This window comes from Lithobates pipiens, unplaced genomic scaffold (genome assembly GCF_037356315.1).
Source record: "Lithobates pipiens isolate NorthernLeopardFrog02 unplaced genomic scaffold, aLitPip1_a1.2 Scaffold_166, whole genome shotgun sequence".
In the NCBI taxonomy this organism is placed as follows: Eukaryota; Metazoa; Chordata; class Amphibia; order Anura; family Ranidae; genus Lithobates; species Lithobates pipiens.
The window spans coordinates 1,978,291-2,002,611 of NW_027507752.1; the positions used below are offsets into that span (position 1 = coordinate 1,978,291).

Here is a 24,321-nt window from a genome sequence, read left to right on the forward strand (position 1 = left end):
CCGTGCCATCTTATCTGTGCCCATCTTTGCCCATCAGTGCCGCCTTATCTGTGCCCATCGGTGCCGCCTTATCTGTGCCTATTAGTGCCGCCTTAACTATGCCTATCAGTGCCCACCAATGCAGCCCATCAGTGCCCACCAATGCAGCCCATCAGTGCCCACCAATGCAGCCCATCAGTGCCCACCAATGCAGCCCATCAGTGCCGCCTAATCAGCGCACTTCAATGAAGGAGAAAAATGACCCGTTTGCAAAATTTTATAACAAACTATTAAAACATGATTTTTTTTTTTTTTTTTTTGCATCTTTTTTTGTTTGTTTAGCAAAAAATAAAACTCCGAGCTGTAACTAAATACCACCAAAAGAAAGCTCTATTTGTGGGAAAAAAAATGATAAAAATTTCATTTGGGTACAGTGTTGTATGACCGCGCAATTGTCATTCAAAGTGCATCAGCGCTGAAAGCTGAAAATTGGTCTGGGACTGAGGGGGGTTTAAGTGCCCAGTAAGCAAGTGGTTAAAACCTCTATGAGGTGTTTACTGGTGTTTAAGTATAAAAATAAATACCTGACAGGGGTTATAACCATTCCCTACTCCATCCAAACCTAAAATGATGATGTTTTAGATAGAAATGATTCACTTTAAAGTGTTTCTTTATTTCCTAGGTATGTAGCATTGGCAGCACCCACATAATCTATTCCATAAGTTCTTCTGGACTTCACCTTTTCCCAAAATGTGCAGCCCAAGAAGAATAAATATATGCAACACTGAGAACCGAGAGACCAAAGACCACTGATTACTCCATTCTCAGAACTCCGTGAGCAGATAGCTGGTGACCGCTCTCTGCTCTGCCACCCGCTCTGCAGGTGCCGGTCCAGGCATGTGGGCAGATCCTGACTTTATTGTTGTGATCTTGCCCGATGAGCAATGAGCTTTGGCTGTACTTCTCCTTTAATGTTTGGCAGTGATTCTGTGAACAATTTAGAGCTTAGGTCAAGGATTGATTTAGAACTGTGGTGCATTAGCCAAACTTGCCATGCCTTTGAGGGTAGTTGGGTGTAAGGTTGAAGGGTCCAGACAAAGAAAATAAGTGAAGGGGCCACATGACAGTGAAGAGGCGGGTGCTTGGCAATGGAGGAATCTTTCCTAATAAAATGGGTTTGTTTCTATTGTGATGACATGGGTGTAGTCTTGCACACTAAACAAAATATCTGACGAAATGTCCCCAATTATAAGGCTCTTGTGCCATTTAGTACTAGGATGTTTGCAGTTTAATACTTTTATATACAAGGCACACATATCTGGTTGCGCTAATATGGTGGATGATTCTTTGTCTCGGTTTTAGTGGGACAAGTTTCAGTTACTGGCACCAGCTGTAAACCAGCAAGGGATTGCTTGTCTGCTATGGGTATTGCCTTGCAACCACTGCAGGCTTTTTCCATAAGTGCAGCCACTTGGAAAGCCTACTTTTAGGTATGGAAATATTAGGTCTATGTGCACAAACTGGGAGGGGATCTGTCTAAGGCATGGCATCCCCTTTTGTAATATGGTCCAGTGTACAGGGGTAGTCTGTGGCAGGTTTTCGTTATCGTCCCTAAGGGGGTGTGGTGCAGCTGGGGGCCTAGCAAGTAACAGATTTGAACACTGTATATGTGCTGCTTTGGCTGAGACTTGTTTAAACTTTTGAGGACTATCAGTCCACCCCTTCTGTTATACAGATTAACTGCAGTTATTAGTATAGAACTTCTTAATACAGGGGCACCACGGCCATTGAATTCTATCATTCTGTGATCTATTTTGTTTAGGTAAAAGGGTTGATGAGTATTGTGGTAATATGTGGCAGGCTTCATCTGAATTACCCTAGTCATGTGCATTAAACTTATCTGTATATATGAGAGTGCTCTTACAAGCGGAGAAATCATAGTGCTTTTACAGAATGTAAAGTGAACTTAGCATCAGATATATTTTTTCATGTCATGTCATGTGCATGCATGCTAAGCAAGCAGGTATAAATTACCTCTCACAGAGATTGCAGCACTCCCCTTAACAATGCCTTCATCTGTTTTTCTCCCTACGAGGATGGCCTCATGTTGGTTCAAGCAACATCAAGTTGACCTGGACGGAGATGCTGGCTCAGAAATAACAACACTGATTACATCATCATAGCTTGGTCAATGTTGCTCAACTAGAGTTCAAGGATTGCTTTTTAACCACTTGAGTCCCCGGACCATTTGGCTGGCCAAAGACCAGAGCACTTTTTGCGATTCGGCACTGCATAACTTTAACTGACAATTGCACGGACGTACGACGTGGCTCCCAAACAAAATTGGCGTCCTTTTTTCCCCCACAAATAGCGATTTCGTTTGGTGGTATTTGATCACCTCTGTGGGTTTTATTTTTTTGCACTATCAACAAAAATAGAGCGATAATTTTGAAAAAAAAAAAAAACAAATTTTTTACTTTTTGCTATAATAAATATCCCCAAAAAAATATATAAAATTTTTTTTTCCCCTCAGTTTAGGCCGATATTCTTCTACATATTTTTGTAAAAAAAAAACAAAAAAACGCAATAAGTGTTTATTGATTGGTTTGCGCTAAAGTTATAGCGTCTAAATAATATGGCATAATTTTATGCCATTTTTTATTACTAGTAATGGCGGTGGTCTGCTATTTTTATTGTGACTGCGACATTATTGCATTGATTACTGTAAAAATGGCACTGGCAGTAAAAGGGGTTAACCACTAGGGGCCGGGGAGGGGTAACGTGTATCCTAGGGGCATGTTTCTAACTGTCTGGGGGCGTGGCTGTGTGTGACACCACACTGATCGCTGCTCCCAATGACAGGGAGCAGATGTGCTGTCATTAGGCAGAACGGGGAGATGCCGATGTAAACAGCATCTCCCCGTTCTGCCTAATGACAGCACATCTGCTCCCTGTCATTGGGAGCAGCGATCAGTGTGGTGTCACACACTTGAGCTCCGTGACACGATTGTGGGTATTCCCGCTGCGATTGAGTCCGCGGGACCCGTGGGCACGGCGCTCGTGGCGATAAATTCAAAGTAACCCACGGGTTACTTTGCCCAGCTGTGCCATTCTGCCGACGTATAAGTACAGGAGCTGGTCGGGAACCTGTTAAAGAAGTTGTGGGAATGGAATCATCTCACCCGCTTCTTTTTAAGGGGAGTCTCTCTCCACATGGGATCCAAAGGAGTAGAGAAATCTGGTAACATGTCTTGCCATCCAGGGAGGTCTACCGAGGGAAATCCAATCTCACGGGAGAATGCAGGGAGATCTTCCAGGAACCTCAGGGTGGAGGAGTGGCCATTTTTGGTAGCAATGAGGCAGGCAGGAAATCCCCATCGGTATGTGGCTCCATCCCGTCTCAATTGATCAAGGAGTGGTTTAAGCTCTCTACAATGATCTAGTGCCTCTTTAGAGAGGTCAGGGAAATATTGAGTGTGGCGCCATCAAGGTCAATATTTGGAGTGCCACGTAGTTTGATCATTATGGCGTTTTTATCCTCAAAGGAGTGCAAACGACAGACATCCCTGGGCAAATCTGTAGATAAATTACGTGGGCGAAGGGCCCTGTGGGCCCCGTCAAAGTGTAGGGGGGTCAGTGACCATTTTCCCCAGAATAGTGTTTAGGATACCTTGAATCGTGGCTTCAAGATCGCCATCTTTAGGTGCTTCTGGCAACCCGCAAATGCGTAAATTGTTTCTGCGATTTCTGTTCTCTAAATCTTCTAATTTGTATAGAGAAGAGAGGTGGGCAAGTGCAAGTCTCTCAACAGAAATCTGCAGCTCTTTAATGGCTGCTGCTTGGGAGTCCTGTCTTTTCTCAGTTTCTTCCACTCTCTCTAATAAGTGTGACATATCAGAGCGTAAGGCTGTGAATTCTTTCTTGATTGATTTTTGAAGACTGCGGAACATCCCCGCCATTTTCCTTTTCAGCCCGCTTACCAGTGATGACATCTTGGAGCCAGCGGGGGGAGCCGGGGTCCTCTATGAACTCCGATCCGTATGATGAGACAGGAGAGCTCTCACAAGGCATTGCTGCGTGCTCGGAGCAGTATCCACCGGACCTGGCAGCTCTGGCCTGTGAAGGCCGCATGCTGGGACTGTGCTTCTCCACGGCTAGGAACCGATTTATGGAGCCCGAGGAGGTGATTGAAATCGCTGGGTCTCCCCGAATGTTAGCCCAGGTTAGTACAGGATCTGAAGACTTTGGCAGGCATTGCCAGAGGAGGTTCAGGCCTGTGCTGGGACGAAGTTCGGTTGAAACATGTCCGACCGGCGCCATGCAGTATCCACACCCCCATTTTACCTCAATTTTTGTCACAATTTTGTACAGGTGAAAAGGTCACCAAATGTAAAAAGCAGAAAAATGCCTAAAATATGCTTAAAAAGAAGCTTATGTCGTTTTTTGCGCTTCAGACGTTTTTCTTCAGGCACAGAATGCTCAGATGCGAACAGGGGCCATGTAAATGAATGTGATTTTGCTTGTTGGGCGTTTTTGAACTTTTGAGATGAGCGTTTTAGGAGCTGAAAGTGCTCAGGTGTGAATGCAGCCTTGGGGCTCATTCATGCATATGTGCTGTGGTATGTCAAAACACCATATACCACATATAGTATGTGCATTGTGGTGCCATTTATTTACAGCGACTCCCCCAATGCACTGTTTATCTTCAAATGTTTAAATTGGAGTGCAGGGGATTGCAAGCTTTTTTATTTGCCTGGGGATAGGCTTTAACCTCTTACTGACCACGTAATGCATCTGCATGGTGGCAAAGAGTGTGGGCTTTAACCCTTGCACACTGCACGTGTCCATGTTGGCCAAGGTTTCTGTGCTGAGTGCATGCTTACAGCACAGTGACTGAGCTTTCACAGACCGCTCCTGGTCTCAGGATGTGATTGGGAACCAGCTGAATGGGCTCCCCATTATGTGACCACTGTGACAGTCAATTACAGTGATCATGTGATCGGGCAGTCTCCTTCCTGCCATAACGACTTAAAGACCCAGTAAAAGGGGCCCCTAGTATCAGACAAGAGGGTAATAAAATACAGCCAGTTTGCGTCAGATCAGTAACCTATGGAGTTACCCCTGGCCCATTGATCTTAGGAAAAACGTACTTGTCCGATTTTACCAGAAACTCCCTATTATTCCTTGTTTGCTCAATCATACATTTTATTGTATGGATTTTAACACTGCCATCATATGCTTGTGGGTAGCCTAAAACTGAAGAAAATGCTATGTGATGCTGGCCAGTTCTTTGCCTTAGGGATCACTGTATTTATAAAGCTTAGGTGAAAGGATGTAGTGAAGTTGAACACAAAGACAATAGCAGGGTGTGCGCATGTTGATCTTCCATTTGCAGTTGCTGGGCGACCAGTTTGAAAGTTGATGCAGAGGATGTCTTTATTTTCATAGCACATAAAACTGTGGATCTTTCACAGTGAGGATGAGTTGTGACAGCTGTCTAAGGGGAGAGCAGGTCAGAGTCACAGGAACACAAGGTGTATTTTCACTGCAAATACAAGCTAGGATCACTGGTATCTGGTAACGCTAATCTAAAAGAAAAAAAAAGTCCACTCATATTAAATAGCAGAGTATTGTTTTAGAAGAAAATTTCATAAGATCGAAAAACTTCTTCAGTTTATATTAACAACGTTAATTATGGAAAGCCACAAGCAGATAGGTGGGCAAAATGTAACAAATAACTCTCTTAAAGCTCAACTCCAGGTAAAAAAAAAAAAAAAGTTTCCCCTTCCAGTGGAGCTTTGCCCACACTGCACAAGTCAACTGCTCGTTTTGTTCAAGTGAGAGGAGAAAGCTGTATACACGCCCGATCCTCTGCTCCACTGGAACACAGTGCTTACCTGCAATCCAGCAGAGGACTGATCCTAAAGTCCTCATAAAAAAAAACAGGTCTATGGGCTTGATGATGTCAGGTACAGTCCACCACAAAAGACAGTGTGTGAGTGGGGGGGGGGGGGGTTGTCAGGAGCCACAGGAAGCGGTATTGTGTGGACAGGATCAGGGGATTAGGCAAGTATCTCTCTGTTCTCCAATCCCCTACCTAGACAAAATTAAGAAGCGCTGACCCGTGCAGTGCAGTCACAGGGAAAACTTTTTTCTTTTTGTCTGAAGTTGGGCTTTAAGCAAAGTTCCTCTATCATCCCTCTACATGAGGGGTCTCCAAACTTTTCAGTATGAGGGCCACATCCATATTTTACAAACATTATTTGGCCAAAAAAAATAAAACTCTGTTTTATAAATGAATTAATAAAATTTAGATAAATGAATAGGCTTTACTTGCAGCTCTTTTTGTAATCAGCATGACACTAATGAGAATAACATAGAAAGAATTACATTAAAAGAAAATACATTTTAAATAAACTTGATCACATCAAAGCCTTCTTCCCTTACAAGTGAGTCTCTATTGAATTTCCCTCTTACATCAGACTTCACCTTACCTCACACACTTACAACATGGAAGGAAGACCTGCGAACCCACGAGCTTGGCTGTAGTCACAGGCAGAAGTGGCAGTTCTTTTCCTCCTGTAAATGCCGAGGCAACTGCATAATTGGTTGTTAGGATGCACGTGGTCCGTGCAAACGATGGTACAATGACAGCACAGCCGGGAGGACCTGCCCTGAATACCATGAGGGAAGTGAGGTTGTGGATGTTGGAGAGAAAGAGGGACCACAGGCTGACCTAAAGACCTGTGTGAGAGGTCACTGACGCTAGCTGCAGGTACAAAATCTTGCAGTGGGCCAAATTTGGGCAGCAGGCTGTGGTTTGGCGAACCTGCTCTATATCAATGTAAAAAAACAAAATTAGCCCTTTATAGTACAAAAAAGCAGATAATCACTACAGTAAGGGGTTCATTTTTTTTACTGTAGAACTGTGTAAGTAATATTTACAGTAGCAATTATTTGCTTTTTTTGTACTATAAAGGGCTCATTTTAGTTTTTTTTAACCTCATTATGTTACTGGCCGATTAATCGATTATGAAAATAGTAATCGATTCATTTCATAATCGATTAGTTGTTAATCGATTAGTTGTTTCAGTCCTAAATTGAATGATCTATTAAAAGCAGATTGTCTAAATTGGCTAGGACCATTATGCCTTGAGCCCTTAATCTAGCTAAAGGAGGTGCCAGGATTTTTGAGAACACCCGTGGTACTGTGGCTAGACTGAATGGCAGGGCTACAAACTGAAAATGACGATTTTCTACTTTGAAGTGCAGAAATTTCTGGTAAGCGGTAAATATTGGCATGTGGAGATATGCATCTTTGATATCGATAGAAGCCAAAAACTCCCCTCCTTTTAGGATGACCACAACCAATCAGATTGACTCCATGCAAAAGGATTGGATGTTCAAGTGCCGATTCAGATCTTTGAGAACTAGAATAGGTCTTACTTCTCTGTTTGGTTTTGGAACCGTGAAAAAGTTTGAATAAAAACTTGTGCCCTGTTCCACTAAGGGGACCTCTGATATAACCGACTGGGATACTAGATGATCCAGCACTAGGAGAGACTTATTTTTCTCTGGGTCCTTGGGAACATTTGACCTTAGAAATCGAGGAGACGGAAAATCTCAGAACTCTAGGTTTTTAACCTAGAGAAACAGCGGAAGCCACCCATCTGTCTTGACATTGTTCCTGCCAGATCCTTGAGAACTGCAGGAGCCTCCCCCCCACCCTAGTGCGCGGGGGGGGGGCCCTTCATTATGAGGCTTTGGCATTCTGTTTAGTGGGCTTTCTGCCCCAAGATCTCTTCTGAGCCTGGTGCTGCCCTTGGGGTCTTTCTATTGAACCTGACGGTTAAGGCCATTGAGACTGCCTAGTGGCTGATGCCCCTGGCATACAGTGGTGTGAAAAAGTGTTTGCCCCCTTCCTCATTTCCTGTTCCTTTGCATGTTTGTCACACTTAAGTGTTTCGGAACATCAAACCAATTTAAACAATAGTCAAGGACAACACAAGTAAACACAAAATGCAATTTGTAAATGAAGGTGTTTATTATTAAAGATGAAAAAAAATCCAAACCATCATGGCCCTGTGTGAAAAAGTGATTGCCTCCTAAACCTAATAACTGGTTGGGCCACCCTTAGCAGCAACAACTGCAACCAAGCGTTTGCGATAACGTGCAATGAGGCTTTTACAGCGTCCTGGAGGAATTTTGGCCCACTCATCTTTGCAGAATTGTCCTAATTCAGTTACATTAGAGGGTTTTCGAGCATGAACGGCCTTTTTAAGGTCATACCACATCTCAATAGGATTCAGGTCAGGACTTTGGCTAGGCCACTCCAAAGTCTTCATTTTGTTTTTCTTCAGCCATTCGGTGGGGGACTTGCTGGTGTGTTTAGGATCATTGTCCTGCTGCAGAACCCAAGTTCGTTTCAGCTTGAGTACACGAACAGATGGTCGGACATTCTCCTTCAGGATCTCTTGGTAGACAGAATTCATAGTTCCTTTTATCACGGCAAGTCTTCCAGGTCCTGAAGCAGCAAAACAGCCCCAGACCATCACACTACCACCACCATATTTTACTGTTGGTATAATGTTCTTTTTATGAAATGCAGTGTTCCTTCTACGCCAGATATACTTGGACACACACCTTCCAAAGAGTTCCACTTTTGTCACATCGGTCCACAGAATGTTGTCCCAAAAGTCTTGGGGATCACCAAGATGTGTTGTGGAGAAATTGAGACGAGCTTTGATGTTCTTTTTGCTCAGCAGTGGTTTTCTCCTTGGAACTCTGCCATGCAGGCCATTTTTGCCCAGTCTTTTTCCTGATGGTGGAGGCATGAATGCTGACCTTAACTGAGGCAAGTGAGGCCTGCAGTTCCTTGGACGTTGTTGTGGGGTCTTTTGTGACCTCTTGGATGAGTCGTCGCTGCGCTCTTGGGGTAATTTTGGGCGGCCGGCCACTCCTGGGAAGGTTCACCACTGTTCCATGTCTTCGCCATTTGTGGATAATGGCTCTCACTGTGGTTCGCTGGATTCCCAAAGCTTTGGAAATTGCTTTATAACCCTTTCCAGACCGATAGATCTCAATTACTTTCTTTCTCAATTGTTCCTGAATTTCTTTGGGTCTCGGCATGATGTGTAGCTTTTAAGGATCTTCTGGTGGACCTTACTGTGTCAAGCAGCTCCTATTTAAGTGATGCCTTGATTGTGAACAGGTGTGGCAATAATCAGGCCTGGGTGTGGCTAGAGAAATTGAACTCAGGTGTGGACAACCACAGTTATAGTATGTTTTAACAAGGGGGGCAATCACTTTTTCACACAGGGCCATGATGGTTTGGATTTTTTTTCACCTTTAATAAACACCTTCATTTACAAATTGCATTTTGTGTTTACTTGTGTTGTCCTTGACTATTGTTTAAATTGGTTTGATGTTTCGAAACACTTAAGTGTGACAAACATGCAAAGGAACAGGAAATGAGGAAGGGGGCAAACACTTTTTCACACCACTGTAGGTGAGGAAGCACGTTTAAAGGAGAAATGTTTGAACCTCTTCTTTACTGGTAAAAGAGAGCTTTTCCCATTAGAGATCGTTTGGAGGTATTCATCCAAATCGTTTCCAAATAACCATTCCCCATGAAAAGGGAAACTGGCTAAGAGCTTTTTACACGGTGCTTCAGCTGACCAACTTTGCAGCCATAGAACTCTGCGAGAATGCACTAGTCCAAGCATAAGCCGTGAGGCTTGAATGATAGAATCTTTCATAGCATCTACTGTGAAAAACAGTGCGTCTGATAAACCAGCCCATTGCTGGGCCTGCTCATCAGGCAGAATTTTAAGTATCTCCTCAAACTGTTCCTTAATGGACTGGGATACACCAATTGCGGCAAGAACCTGCTGCGTTACTGAGCTTGCCAAAGACATATGGCTTTTAGAAAGAAGTTCCAACTTTTTATCTGTTGGATCCTTTAACATTAGCTCATTATCCACCGGACATGTGAGATTTTTGTTTACTGAGGCAAATTGCATTAGCCATGCATGAATAGGAAAGGCATCCCCAGATGGAGGAGGTTTTAATGATTCCAAATTAGAGGTGGGCTCCTCAAGAGCCTGCGCTGCAGGCAGTAAAAAGGTTGACTGAACCAATTTAGTAAGAGTGCACAAGCAACCTGTTTTGTGATGTCACTCCTTCTATATTAGGATCCTCAGAAGAGGAAACAATTATCTTCCAAATCTTTGGGAAGATCTACCTGATCCCCAGCCTCCTGAACCTCAATAAGAGGGTCCTGGGATCTGCATTCGTTTGACCCCACTATGGAGAGATAACATAGCATCAATCTTCTTTTCCAAGGTAGAACTGGTAGAAGAAAAATTCTCGTGTGATATTCTCAGGGGCTGAAGTGTCTTGCGTAGCTGCAACTACAGATTCCCCTGATGGCTCAATCTGACCAGCCGCATAACTCTCAGAGGAGGATGACATTCTTTTGGAAATGGTTTTAGTTTGTTGTGTAACCATTGACCCTTTAGAACCCGTAGAGGAGTTCCTGGTCCCTTTGCCACTCATAGCCTGAAGCACAAAGCAGAGGCAGTACCAGCAAAATAACGTACACTGCTAGGCTATAGTCCAGCACAATAGCTGCTATTAGTACATAGCCTGTTAAAGTACCATGGGGGTTATTTACTAAAGCAAAATCCAATTTGCACTTCAAGTGCACTTGGAAGTAAAGTTGCTGTAGATCCGAGGGGGAAGTGCAAGGAAAATAAAAAACAGCATTTTAGCTTGTACATGATTGGTTAAAATCAGCAGAGCTTCCACTCATTTCAGATCTACCCCTTAGATTTAGAGCGACTGCACTTCCAAGGGCACTTTCAGTGCAATTTCAAGTGCACTTGCAGTGCAAAGTGGATTTGCCTTTCGTAATTAACCCCCAATGTGTCAAAGGGAATGCCTGTGTCACCAAACCTGATCCAGCCAACCTCCTGCTCTGTCCCTCCACAGCCAGCAGCAGATAAATACACACAGCACTTAAATCAACTTCTTGCACATGTGGCCAGCGTCTGACGCCATTAGCCATGCCCCCGCACTAATTACACCCCCCTCCCATTCCTTCAAAAGGAAAGTTTTCCTGCGCGAGCGCCGTCCTGTGAAACCTGCAGACATGGCCGGGGGGGGGGTAAATCCTCCGCTGAGTGGCCGTGGTTTGTCCCCTATTTTTTTTTGCAAAAAAGGAAACTACTTTGGCATAACTATCCCCCGAAAGGGGAAAAAAAAACAATATTGGGTGTGCAGGAGGAGAACCAGACCCCCCTTTCTTACCGGAGGATCTGTTGTGGCCGGAGGAGAGGAGAAATTAAGGATTCTGCGCGGTTTCCAGCATCAATCGGTGAGTGCTCAATACAGCCCCCAGTGATGACACATAGGCTAGGCATGACATTATACAAAGGAGGAGAAATTCCTGAGAAAATCTCCGTTACCTTTTCCTTGCAGCAAGGTTATCTGAGATAAAAACCCAATCTTCACCCTTCACAGCGTGCTCTGAGACCTTTAGGAAAACTTCAGGAACAGGGGAATCTAAGGTTACATGCAATCCTGGACCTGCGACAGCACCCTGCCAGTAAAAACTTTATGGCCTTACTACCAAAAAGTACTGGATCCCAGGGTCCAGCTCTCTAAAGAGAAGCGTTCACAAGCAAAACTTAGTTTCTTCAGAGACATGAGGCCCAGGTACCATCCATTTAACCCATGAAAGGACATCAGAACGGATCAGGTCAGCAGGGCTAGCCCCAGCAGGGAAGCTTCCAGTGGAGCTCAGGACAGCACATCTTTACTTGTGACCAACACCTTAGACACTGGCGAAAAAAACTGAGGACTCCCAGTAGTGGGATAGGTTATATAGGGAGTACACTTCTAGGGCGTGCCAGTGTCCATCAACTATCAGTGGCCCCTATAACCCACATAGTAAGTACTATAGCTCTGTGTCCCCCGATGTAAGAAAGTAAATGGGAAATCCAAATTCTTACACTAGAACAAGAGGTAAGGATAACTCTTGCAATAGGGCATCTGTCTTGGTTACCAGAAGTAGTAGTGAGGGTAAATCTTCAAATGGAATACCTGTTCCTGTGACAACTAAGATGCAAACTTACTTCACTGAGATTTCCTCTCACTTCATCTCACCAATGGGGCATCAAAAAAACCTGCAAGGATTTCAATCCTGCCCCACTCTATTCAAAACTAAAAGAAAAAAAGTTTTGCCTTTACATTACCTTTTAATGTTATGAGTAAGGCTGTAATAGTCGAAACATGTCAGCACTGATCCTGTGTATATTATGTAATAAAGGCTAATGCCAAGGAGTTATTTGAGTTGTCGGTTTAATTTCTGCTTTGGACATTACCTTTAATGCCTGCACCATCAGCAACATATATTAACCCTCCCTTGACTCTCCAGCAGATCTATTCAGACAACAGAATAAAATAAAAATACTGACACTTACATTTTTGGGGAACATATGAGTTATTCCCCTTCCACCCATGTGACTGTGCTGGTGAGTGGTTCTTTACATCAAGCTGATCTTTTTTTACGTGTATATCTAAAAGAACATTACAAAAATAATTCCTTTAGTCACATAAGAAAGGCACAAGGAGCAGTAAGAGTTAACAGGAACATTTATTAATAATATTAACGGATAATACGAAACAACTCTGATCTCTTCTATAAGAAGAAAAATAACACAGACCTTGAATTACAAACCAACTGGTTGTACACTTTATGACAGTATTATCATCTCACCACAAACACCCAGCTGGTTACAATGTCATATAACAAGAACTCTGCATTACTTTATTCATAGGAGGTTAGATCGCAACTGTATTCTCTCTTTTCATCTCCCAGTGCAACATAGGGGAGTAAAAAAAAAGAATCTGATTGGTTGCTACAAACACTGTATGGCCACTATATACCATCAGCCATATTTTATATGTACTGCGGTCAAAAGGAGATAACTTGTAACAGCCATGTTCAGTCTGAGAGGGACACCAGACAAGTAAACCTGTCACAACTCCAAGCAATCAAAACTGAGCATGTGATAGAAGAAAAAAACAAACACACACAAGACTGGAGGTTACCCTCAGGGAAACGTGTGTGTCAAAATGATCTGTAAATCCAGAGGCAGCTGAAATGACATGAAAGATTTAACTTTTCTTGGAAAAAATGAGCTTGACCATCACCTTCCACCCCATGTGAAGAGCAGACTCCTTGACCAATAAGGAGGCTCAGGGGCCGGACCCAGGTCAACCCATACAAGAAAAGTCAAGATCTACAACTATCTGTCTATATATATATCCAGGTCCACTGTTTTGTCAGTTTTTACTGACGGGATCCTCTGCTGATGCATATTTTCATCAAATGCTCAGTTTGACTTCCTTAGGTTTGTGACCGGGGTCGGTTATGGTGAGTGTCAAGCAAATTTAGCAAGAACAAAAACAAAATAAATACCTAGCCTAGCCTTTAAAGTAAACCAGCCATATATCATAACCCAAAAACGTGTGCATCCTGGATCTTACAATGCTCAGGAACAGGCCAGCATAAAGATCAATAGAATCAATGAAAGCTGTCCTTTATTCAGCAGAGATGGAACCATCAGATGGGTTAAACTATAGCAGCTTGAAAGTGTAACTCCAGTTTAAAAATACATAGGATGCCCAGAACAGTTGAACTAAAAAAAAAAAAGGCAGCGCTGCAACCTAGGGCTGTCACCTGTAGTCATTCCATTCCGCTACTAGATGTCATCAGGTTTAATAATGCTAGCCAAGGCTGTAGTGGTCCTGCCCCCAGGGAGGGGTTGGCATCGCCATGCAATCTGGGCTCACAGTACTCTTGGACAAAGCAGTGAATATATATAGTTATGTGAGCACTGTTGTTGCTGGAGAAGAAAAAGCACCAGTGATACCATCGGACCAGCCAGGAGACTGCAAGAAATTGTACCAGCAACGGGAATACTGCACACCAAAATACAAAATATTATTATTCCTTTATTAATATAGCGAGTAGGAAGAACTTTTATATGGACATATTTCATGCTAGGCATAGAACTTTCTCAAAGAAAAGTGAGGAAAAATGCTGCGCCCAACCTGAAACATGCTGGAAAAGAACCTTTTTAACCTTTTATTTTAATAACAGAAGATTATTATTTTGCACCACAGTGTGCAATATTCCTTTTCCTGGTAAAAATGTATGAATTCGGTGGAGACGAGCCAAAGCAGCACCTTGAGATGTGAACATGAAGCCTAATCTCACCTGGAGCAGCATATGAAATATGACAGAAGACTTCCAAAGCATGCATAAAATCATTTTTAAAAAAAATGAGAGGGGGAGTTGGTGTCAGGGGATGGGTGGAAACGTCTAGAGTCTCAGTTTTTTTTTTTTTTTGTTACAAATAACAAACATGTTATACTTGCCTGTTCTGTGTAGTGATTTTGCACAGAGTAGTCCAGATCCTCCTCTTCTCTGGTCCCTCTTCGATGCCCCTGCCCCCCCCCCCCTGCTGTTGAGTGCCCCACAGCAAGCAGCTTGTTATGGGGGGCACCTGAGCCTTCACCGTGTGTCCATTCAGACACGGAAACTGCAGCCTGGCCCCGCCCCCTCACTCCTTATTGGCTCACTGACTTGAATTGAGAGCAGGGGAAGCCAATGGCGCTTCGCTGCTGTCTCAGCCAATCAGAAGGTTGAGTCCCGGACAGCTGAGTCTCTCGTGCAACATCGCTGGATCGAGAGGGGGCACAGGTAAGTGTCAGGGGAGCTGCTGCACAGAGAATGTTTTGTATCTTAATGCATAACAAAACCTTCTGCCTTTACAATCACTTTAAGTTCAGCAATTTTTCCAACTCTAATAAGTATAAGGAAAAAAATAAATAAATAAATAATAATAAAAAAAAAAAAAAGCACAGCCCATGGGAACCCACTCCCAAACATGGGCTGCTCCATATAATCCATCATAATTAAATCCTGGATCCAAATTTTTCACGCTGGCACACACCATGTAATTCCTTATTATTTTGAGTAAGGCTCATTGTTGATTTCTTTGACACCAGAGGGGGGGGTGGAGCAGCCTGGCATCATTACAAACTTTGAAAATAAAACCTGCAAACTATGCATGCTGGAAGCGGGCACGGAAAAAGATGTTCTGGCCTGAATTACATTTTTATAGTTTTCTCAGCAATATTACAGGTTTACAGGTACCTGCTGTGCACACTAAATTGTGGGTTGAGCCAATACTGATCTAAACTCTTAGCCCTTGTACACACGGTCGGAGAATCCATCGGAATGTGTCCTATCGGACCGCGTCGTCGGATAATCCGACTGTGTGGTCTGCATCGGACTGATTCCGTCGGACCCAATTTTCCAACATGTTGGAAATATTTCCCGACCAACTGGGCCGATCAGACATACTCCGATCATGTGTAGAGAATTTTGATAGGACAAAGTGCCACGCATGCTCAGATCAAATTCCTACATCAAAGCTATTGGCTACTAGCCTGAATGTAGTCCCATCGTAACGAAATTACGTCATCACATTCTGAAAGGTCTGATTTTTTCGCCAACTTTGTCCGACCGTGTGTATGCAACAGTTTCAGACAAGATCCGACGGACAAAATCCGACGGATTTGGTTGTGGAAATCTCCGACCGTGTGTACAGGGGCTTAGAAAGAGGCTACCATTTGACAGCAATACCCTTACTTTGTTTGTGGGATCATTAACGTGCTTGCAAAGAAATGGGAAGCTGATGGAACCAAAAGCAATATAATTTTAATTTGCTATTATAACTGCAGACAAATATGAGAATATGGCTGAACTATGGGCTGCAGGAATATATATTTACATTTAATTGTAAAAGGGGAATAAAAAAAGAGAACTATCAGAAACAAATGTACTGTATAAAATAAAGCAATTCCCTCTGCTATAGATGTAAACCGACAGGACACTGTATTTAGACCACTTTCACACTGAGGAGTTTTGAGAGCTTTTGCATGGAAAAAAAGCGCCTGAAAAGCTCACAAAAACTGCTTCCCATTAAAATCAATGGATGCTTTCACACTGGGGCGGTGCACTGGGGGGGGGGATGTGAAAACACTATGGAATATGTTTGGAGAGCTAAAAAAAAAAAAAAAAAGCGCTCCTCTCCATTGAAATGAATAGGAAGTGCCTGAAAAGCGCTTCAAAAGCACCTCCAAATGGTTCTGGCAGCAGTTTTTTTGAGTGACGTGATCTTCAAAAAAAGTGTGCCGCTAACTCCTCAAAAGAGCCTGGAAAGCGTTTGCCATTTTATAGGCAGTTTTCAAGCGCCTCAGTAGGTGCAACAGAAAAAAAAAAAATCACATGGCCTCATCATATAAAATATGAACTGTGTAAAGGTCTGTACACACGATAAGAAAATTGGAAGTTAAATTTCGACTGAACGATCTGATTTTCTGATCGTTAGAATGGTGCTCTCCACAGCCGATTACGATTTTTTGTACGACAAAAGCTGGATGCGCAGACTATAAAATTTTTATCATATGTGAACACAACGTCCGGTTTTCGTTCGAAAAACAATTGTAAGAGCAAGACTACGCATGCTCAGAAACGAAAGAATACATACAAAACTATTCAACACATTACGTCACTTCTGAAGTTGAATTCTGGCACACAAGAATTTTCGTATGGGGAGTAACCTCTTCACTTTTGGACATGGGATTAGTATGCAATAAAAAATGGACGAATGTTCATCTAAAAATCTGATCGTGTGTACGAGGCGGCTTTAGTCATCCAACTACCTTCAGCACAAATCCAGCATGAAAAGAAGAAATTCAGATCAGTCTTATTTTAGACTTTTTTTTTTTTTTTTTGTAAATTATGTGACTCTCTGTAAACGTATTACAGATGTATTGTGTGCCTTTGTCATACAACAGGGGTGAAAAACATTCCTAATTAAATATGTAAACAAATAAGCTTATAGAACAGTAATAGTAATAAGCCATTAGTAACAAGAATGCAGTACAAATATGCATGCTGAACAGGTGAAAAAGATGGCAACGTGCTTTGATTAGGCTACAGCTTGTCTATTCTACACACAAAGTTGTTTTGCAGGAAAAGGCCTCAATCAGTAGTGTCCAAAAGTAGGAAGGGTGTTTGCCACATAATGACCAATCTGATTCCATTGGACTGCTGGAGAAGGAAAAATTAAAGCTTATTGGTGGCATAGGGTGACACAGGCAGTTGATATTTCAAAGCCTGATCAATGATAGCGAAGGTGAATTCTTATTAACACAGCCCACCTAATGAAAACAATTTTACAATCCAATGCCACAAGAGACAAGTAAGAGCCTTAAAGGATAAGTTCACTTTGTAAAAAAAATAAATGCACATTATTTTTTGCAGGTAAACAAAATGTGCATATACAATTTTTTTGTAGGAGCCTGGAAAGTTTTGCCCCCTTGATTAGCAGCTCGCTGATGCCATGCAGGACTGTCAGTGTAAGTTGTATGCCCATCGATACACAATGACAGGAACACAGCACACAACAGCAGCCTGGTAGTTCGACAGACGCAGAGGCTCTTAGTACTTGTAGTTTTCACATTCACAGGACTATGTGCATGAATAATGTGAAGATTCCTCGCTCGCTATCTCATGAGGGGAAAACTCAGCGTGTCCTTTTGTCACTCGGGACAGACAGCGTTACCTCTCATTTCAAATAGTTCAGAGTAACTTGCAGTCTTCCCAAGGCCTGCTTCAAACAAGCACCTAAAAAGACTAGAAATATTTAAAAAATATATAATTTTTTGGTATGCTGTGTTAATGGGAACATGTAACAAAGTAAGGGTTTCTTAAATCTTACTGGAAATACAAAAGAAATAATAATAAATGTGTATATATATATATATATATATATATATATATATAATGTGTGTATATATATATATATATATATATATATATATGTATATATATATATATATATATATATATATGTGTATATATATATATATATATGTATATGTGTATATATATATATATATATATATATATATATATATATATATATATATAATGTGTGTATATATATATATATATATATATATATATATATATATATATATATATATATATATATATATATATATGTGTATATATATATATATATATATATATATATGTATATATATATATATATATATATATATATATATATATATATATATGTGTGTATATATATATATATATATATATATATATATATATATATATATATATATATGTGTATATATATATATATATATATATATATATATATATATATATATATATATATATATATATATGTGTATATATATATATATATATATATATATATATATATATATATATATATGTGTGTATATATATATATATATATGTGTGTGTATGTGTATATGTATATATATATATATCTATCTTGCTTTTCCTCCACCCCTCCGTCAGCCAATTCTGTAGTCCTTATGTAAGTTACAGTAAATGGTCAAATGATCTACTCAAAAAATAAAATTTCAGCTTTAGGTGAATCACTTGCTGGTTTGTTATATGCCTCAAATTCCGGCCTTCGTTTTTTTTTTTTTTCTCCACCTGCTCCTACAAGGCCATAGTAATACTATCTGTTCAGTGCAGCTTGACTTAAACATTAATATATTTTACATTATGAAGAATTCATAAAAGAAGCTTAATTGGCTTTATAATAGTTTAGTAGTTTGGCAGAAGTGAGAAATCTGGTGGGGATATCTCTCCACTGGCAATAAAAGAAGAACAATGTGTAATTCAGCTCACCAATAACCACACAAGGGGATGTCCTATGGAGAACAATTTAATGTTATATTAGTTTGAAGGCTCCCCGAGCTCATTGGATGCACAAAATACCCGCTACTACTAGCAGTATATACCAGGCACTGAGAATTTTAACTGTTTTTCTATATTTTACCAGCAGAAAATTGTTCTTTAAAGTGAACCTGTGACCCACGCCCTATGTGAATGAGTATGGGGTACATCGTATCCCTACCCATTCACCTGGGGGGGGGAATGTGCCCATTAAAAAAACACACACTAGACCGGTATTTAAAGTAATTTATTAGGCAGCTCCAGGGTTCTCTTCCGACTTCTCTGCTCTCTTCTGCCTCTTCTCCCGCTCTCCGTTGTCTTCTGTGTGGCTCCTCTGCTATCTTATGCTCTTTTGCTAGCGTTGGCCCGGTCTTCTTCCCTTCGGTCTTCTTCTATTGTTGACATAATGCTCTCTCCCGTTGTAATACAGTTGGTGCGGTGCGCAATGACTTATATAGGCATGGGGCGTGGTCACCGGGTGATGTCATCCGGTGACCCCTCCCTTATGACATCACCGCCCCATCATGCCTCGAGCAATGCTAGCAAAAGAGCAGAATATAGCAGAGGAGCCCGGCAGAAGACACCGGAGAGCGGGAGAAGAACCGGAGACCAGGAGAAGAGGCTGGAGCCCCCCCAAGTCGGAAGAGACCTTGGAGCTGCCTAATAAATTACTTTAAAAACCGGTCTAGTGTGTTATTTTTATTGACACTTCCCCCTCCCCCAGGTGAATGAGTAGGGGTACGATGTACCCCATACTCATTCACATAGGGCGGAGGGGTGGGATCTGGGGACCCCTGGATTCCAATAAGCTTTGGGGTGGGAGGGCCGCAAGGCACCCCCCGTCCCAAAATACCCACCCCCCCATGTTGAGGGCACGCGGTCTGGTACGGTTCAGGAGGGAGGGGAAGGGCGCACGCTCGTTCCCACCCCCTTTCCCAACTAGCTGGGATGCGTGCTCGGATAGGTGGAGGGGGTTCCTGTTAAAATCCATACCAGACCGAAGGACCTGGTAAGCTCTTGGAGGGGGAACCCATGCCTTTTTTTATTTAAAATTTGCACTGGAGTTCCCCCTCAAGATTCATACCAAACACAGTGCCTGATATTGGCAGGGATCCAAGTCGGATGCGTTTCTGATTTCAAGTCACAGGGAAAAGTCGGATCCAAAAGTAGGACGAGTGTCGCGTCGCACCAGTGTGAACCCGGCCTATGACTTGGAACGGACATGGGGCTAAAGACACTTCCCTGCCCCCATGTGACAATGATTCAATTGCCAAGCACCAGCACTGTCGTGTCGAAAAGAGGAGAGTAAAACCAGCCATACGCTAGTAAATTGTCACAAACATTTATCTGATAAGTCTCAGTATATTCAACAGCATGATGAATGTCAATTGAAAGTACTTAAAAATTCAATTCACTTTTAACGTTCTAGTTTGGAACGAAAATTTTAAAAGGAGGTTGGGACTTTAAATGAAGCGGCTGAAATGCGGAGGTTGGGGGATCTAGGCGCTAACCCGTGCCTCATTTAAAGTCCCAAACTGTTCTTTATTTTTATTTTGGAACAAATTGACTTTACTGCACGAAAAACCACATACAGGCAGTCCCCGGGTTACAAGCAAGATAGGTTCTGTAGGTTTGTTCCCAAGTTGAATTAGATAAATTTTTTAAGTCCAACCAAAAAATAATGTGTATATTTTTGTTGATAGCATAGGGAAGGGTTAAAATTCCGGTAAGGTTTGTTTTGCTGTCTGTGCCCATTCAGAAGATTTCAGCTCACTCTCTGTGCCTGTGACAATTTTTTTTATAAAAATTTGGGTTGTTCTGGAAACAAGGATTGGTGATAAAGCTTCCGTAGGGTAAGGCATTAAGCCTAAAGCCTATTTCTCACAGGCATTGAAACAGGTATGCACCTTTGGCCAGTGTTCTACCTTTGAAATGCTTTACAAGTGGAGCAAGGCTCATCAAGGGGAAAAATGACTGGGTAAACCTGCAGTGCAGGTGTTGATCTCATGTTGAAAGCAATGCCTGACGTAGCACACAATGCATAAAGCGACGCAAACACTTCCCTTTAGGGCTGCTGTGCACTTAGCAAAGATAATTGTCAATATTTAGAGGATTCCACTGTTCCTAAACGTATTCAAAAGGCAGCAGCCTTCCCCATGGAATTGAAGTTATGTGCCTTCAAAAGGGAAGGAAGAATACTAGCCACACCAGGAGGATGTTGCTCATGAAAAAGTGGCCCCAAATCAGCTTCCTTCTGCTGTCAATTTAACAATACTACATTTTTTTTTCTATTATGCCTTCTTACGAAAATTATTTGAGATATTGTGAACTAGAGCTGCAGAATTGTGAGCAAAATGAGAATCACAATTTTTTTTTCTTACAATAAAAAGATCACGGTTCCCGCGACGAAAAATCGTTCCCATTATACAAAAAAATAAATGGGCTAACGTTACTGGTTAATTACTTTAATGAATAAATAAAAAAAAAATAAAAAAATTGCATTTGAAAGGCTACTGCGCAAATACAGTGCGACATAAAAAAAATATTGCAACAACCACCATTTTATTCTCTAGGGTGTCTACTAAAATTATAATATATATATATATATATATATATATATATATATATATATATATATATATATATATATATATATATATATATAGATATATATATATATACACACACATATACATATAATAGTTGGGGGTTGCAAGTCATTTTCTAGCAAAAAAAAATATATTTAACTTGAAACCAACAAATGTCAGAAAAAGGTTTAGAGTCGGTTCACACAGGGGCGACTCGCCAGACAACTTAGCCGCCTGACAAGTCGCGCCCCGCTCTATGCAATGGAACCGTTCTAATCGGAGCAACTCAAGTCGCTCCGACTTAGAAAAAGGTTCCTGTACGACTTTTGAGGTGACTTGCATTGACTTCTATACAGAAGTAATTTTGCAAGCCGCCGCTAAAGTCGGATCCCGGTCGCCTGAGGCAATCGTGCTGCAAGTCGTGCCGCCTCAGTGTGAACCGGGTCTCAGTGTTTAAGTGGTTAAGCTTTTTTCACTTAAACAAAGTCTATTCTATTATTTCATTGACAAATCGTTACAATGTTTATACTTAAGTTCAACTGATAAAGAATGTTTTGATTCTTGCCAGACTGCCCAGTTTTTCTCTTCCTTTCTTTTGTAGGCTGTGGCTTTAGAAGAGCAGAGAATTCTTTACATAGAAAGAATTGTGAAACACTTTAGTAAAGATTGTGATAACGATTGACGATTAATTGTGCAGCTCTATTGTGAACGTATCTATTATGACGAAAGTAACCCTTTTTTAGCCATTAATGTGCTTTCTTACTGGGGGGGGGGGAGGGGGGGACATAAAGTACCCTTGGTTTTGTATATTTGGTAATAACTGAAAATCAACACCTCTCTTTATTGAACCGTATAAGCTGACACTTTCCTGCCCTCTCCACTCTATGACTAAGCCTCTTAAAGAATGAAATCTGTCAGAGGGAGGAGCCATTATGGGTTTCACTCATCAAGGTCTGCGACTTGAATGCTCTCCCCTGTTCTATCCTATTTTGAGCACTCTGCTGATCATGGTTTTACCCTGTGACTATGGGTTCAATGCCAGATGTTGGCACTGTTTAGAGCTAAACCCTGCCCGACCACTATCTTCCCTTCTATTAACAGTCTATCTTTTGGTGACAGAGTGAAAGGATCAAAGAGGTCAGAAAGAAAGGCTGTTGGGCAAAGCTTAAAAGAAAAAAAAAAAAAGCCATTTACTACTATGCTTTAAATTGTATCTTCCTTCTACCTTCTTGTAAGCACCATAAATACTTTTTTTTATCTGTTCCCTGGCGGTCACATGACAACACAGCTTTTTGTGTGTGACATCACTCCACAAACACTAATGCTCTGGGAGTTATGTATCCTTCCACCAGCATCAGTGAGAATGTGCATCAACGCAGGTTAGTACAGTATTAGCAACATCAAGCAGGAGGAGTTGGGAACTCAAGTGCCTTTGGAGCCAGGTGGCACATGGTCGGTTGTCTAACTACTGATGAGAAAAGGTAGCAGTTTATATTTACTAAAATAATTGCATTTCCATGTTGTGTACTGTGGGAGACCATATATAGTGAATACAGGGTCCAGGGTTTAGTAACACTTTAAAGTAGGTGTAAAGTCAGGTGGTTTTCAAAACACCTTACGTGTGCAGCAGCCGCCCCCCAGCAGCCCCTAATACTTACCTGAGCCCGATCTATATCCAGCGATGTCAATGAGTGCCTTGGCCATCCGCGACTCTACCTCCCGATTAGCAGAGACACAGCAGCAGCTCCCAATGCTGTCAAAGTCAGTTAGCCAATCAGGAGCGAAGGGGGGGCAAGACCGAACCGGAGCTCCATGTCTGAATGGACACAGGGAGCCGCGACTCGGCTCTGGAGCTTGCTGTGGGGGCACTCGACAGGACGAAGGGGCCAGGAGAGCTGAAGAGTGACCTGAGAAGAGGAGGATCTGGGCTACCCTGTAAAAAAAAAAAAAAAAAAAAAAAAAAACTGCACAGAGCAGGTAAGTATAACATGTTTGTTATTATTAGAAAAAAAGAAACAAGACTTTACAATCACTTTAGCTCAGGCATGCAGACAGGAAGTGGTGTTTAGCTGAGAAAACCCCTCCTCCCCTCTTGGCGACTCCTGGGATGTAGGACAATTTGGCTACACATGGAAAGCAGGAAGTAACTGAAGAAAGGTAAAGAAAAAAAAGTTTAAAATAAATAAATATACTTTTCAATTTATTCACTAATGCTAGTTGATTCAAATTAAAAATGATTAATGTTGACTTGGAGAGTGAAGTTTTCGCTTTACCATACAAAGCAAAAAATCCTAGCTTCTATCTACAACTTTATCCTCTGCACGCCACTTGCCAGCTGGGCCTTGGCAGCGAGCATCCGCATATTTTCATGCATTAGCGCCGACAGTGCGCTCCCAACAAAGTAAACGGCTGCCAAAGGAAAGTTTTACGATCATGTGACAGCTGTGACAACCAATCACGGCGGTCACGTGGCCATAAGCCCTGCCCCGCCTCCCAGCATAGCAAACCCCTTAAATGGCGGCATCTGGCGCCAAGGGGTTAATTCTTTGCTGGGACAGAATGTTCAACTCTAGTTACAACGGAAATGAAGAGCTGTGTGCACAGTACAAAAAGGGTAAAATGAATTTTTCTTGCTGGAGGGTTAAGAATGGAGCATCTAAAAAAAAAGAAGATAAGCTGTTTTTTTTTTTGTATTAGGCTATGTGAATGGAGGCCATGTAACAAATATAAATTCTTTTGACAATGGCCCTGCCTTTCTAATGCTTCCTGTCAGAGTATAGACACACTATTAGGGTCCATGCTACGCGCTTACAAAAAAACGCCCCTGCTCTTGGCAGAAAAAAAACCCGCCAATTTTGAGCTGTTTTTTTTTTTTACTAA

General features: G+C 41.8%; 1 protein-coding gene across 2 annotated transcripts in view; it reads right to left on the reverse strand.

The window, feature by feature from the left end:
• The window catches only part of ZBTB43 (zinc finger and BTB domain containing 43), a 91,598-nt gene that overhangs the window by 32,089 nt on the left and 35,188 nt on the right, over positions 1–24,321 (reverse strand). Inside the window, exons 3-4 of one of the 2 annotated variants that reach the window (XR_013276538.1) lie at positions 12,465–12,560; positions 2,982–5,567 (exon numbers count right to left, since the gene is read on the reverse strand). The gene's annotated coding sequence lies outside the window, so the exon portion shown is untranslated. Of the gene's footprint in view, positions 1–2,981; positions 5,568–12,464; positions 12,561–24,321 lie in introns of those variants that run through there. The other variant, XR_013276540.1, reaches the window with a different exon arrangement.